We start from the raw sequence: 1,614 nt of genomic DNA on the forward strand, positions 1-1,614 counted from the left end.
GTAGGAGGCGGAGGCGGCCGCTAGTGGGGACCCGGGGGGCGGCGAGCGCGGGCGGCAGCAGCGGCTGGGCTGGCGGTGGTTGCTGGCCCGAGCATCTTCTTCCCGGAGACTCCCACAGCGGCCTGGCCCCTCCCACCAGCGCAAGGTCACGCCCATGCAGGTCAGGGCCACGCCCTTCGGCGCCCCATTGGTCTGCCCTTGAAGCCTGGACCACGCCCCCTGGGCTGACCACGCCCCTCCCCTCAGGCACTAGAGGGACCAGGCTACAGTAAGGACCCTAAGCTCCTTCGCACGTTCCCCACCCCTCGCCGTAATGAGCGTTTATTGAGCACTTACCGTGTGCCAGGTCCGGTTCTCAGTAAGCACGTCACAAACATTTAACCTTACAGCAACCCACTCTGTGAGGTATTCCTGTTATCTCCATTTTACTGATGAGGAAACTGAGCCTCAGTCACCGGACATCACTTGGTCGCGATAAGAAAGCCTGCTTCACATATCTCCCACCCCTGACAGCAGGAAATTGTTCCTCAAATCTTTCTTCTCTCACTTGAAGAATCAACAAAGTTAACTGCAAGGGCTCAGGGAATTGAGTCAATGGACACCTGACTCAAAACATGGAGCGCTGATCCTAGTACCCAGCTGACAGTTCAGTCGGTAGCACTTAACAAACCTTCCAAATGCCAGGCACTGTCCCGAACACTGGGATACAACAGGGAACGAAACAGTTTTGGCCCTTAAAGAGTAAGTATTACTATACATGGCATTAAGAAAACCTGATTTTCAGATGACAAGATGGAGGCCCAGGAACTTGGAGTGTGTCTTGTCCGAGGGCACACAGGTAGATAGAGGGAAAACGGATTAAAGCACAGGACAAGCTTAATTTCAGAGCCCAAAGTCACTATAAGTAGAGGGCCCTTCCTGAGAATGGATCATTGCTAATATTCGATCTTGTCTGATACATGAAGATTTTCTTCTTCCTGAATTTCTGGTCTCCAAGGATTTTTTTTTTCTTCCTAGGTCAGCCAGAGGTAAGATTTGGCTCAGAGGGGGCTTGAATGGGGGTAACTGTGGCAGCTGGGGGCCTCCTCCTTCTGCTCCGTCCCACTCCTGTCCCTCCTCTTCCACGCTCTCAGGTCCCCAGGATGAGATGGGGAAGGTAGCAGATGGCCTGGGGTGGATGGGGTGGCTGCCCATCTGTCCCCTCCCCCTGCATTGTCCCCAGAGCCAAGGGGGATGGGAGGGGGTCGTGGTCCACTGCAGTCTGGATCCTCCCCTTCCATCTTCTTGGAGGGAGCTGAGGAGCTGGTTGCCATGGAGACAGGGAAGAGGCAGGGGGATGTAGGGAGATACTGGGGTCAGGCAGAGATCCGCACTTTCGACCATTCAGGCCACATATACTCACATCACACAGGTATATATACCCAAACATCCATGGAGTCAGATGTGAAGGTCCCCCCAACACAGAGTCACACGGGGCCCCTCTGCAGATACACAGGTGCACAATAGTTTGACACAGGCACACTCTGATATATGAAGACTCACAGGAAATAGGCATACACTAACACACGGACACACAGATGCCCATAATACATAATGTGCATTCACTCATGTGGA

The sequence above is a fragment of the Bison bison genome, unplaced genomic scaffold, assembly GCF_000754665.1.
Source record: "Bison bison bison isolate TAMUID 2011002044 unplaced genomic scaffold, Bison_UMD1.0 scf7180017864313, whole genome shotgun sequence".
Taxonomy (NCBI): domain Eukaryota; kingdom Metazoa; phylum Chordata; class Mammalia; order Artiodactyla; family Bovidae; genus Bison; species Bison bison.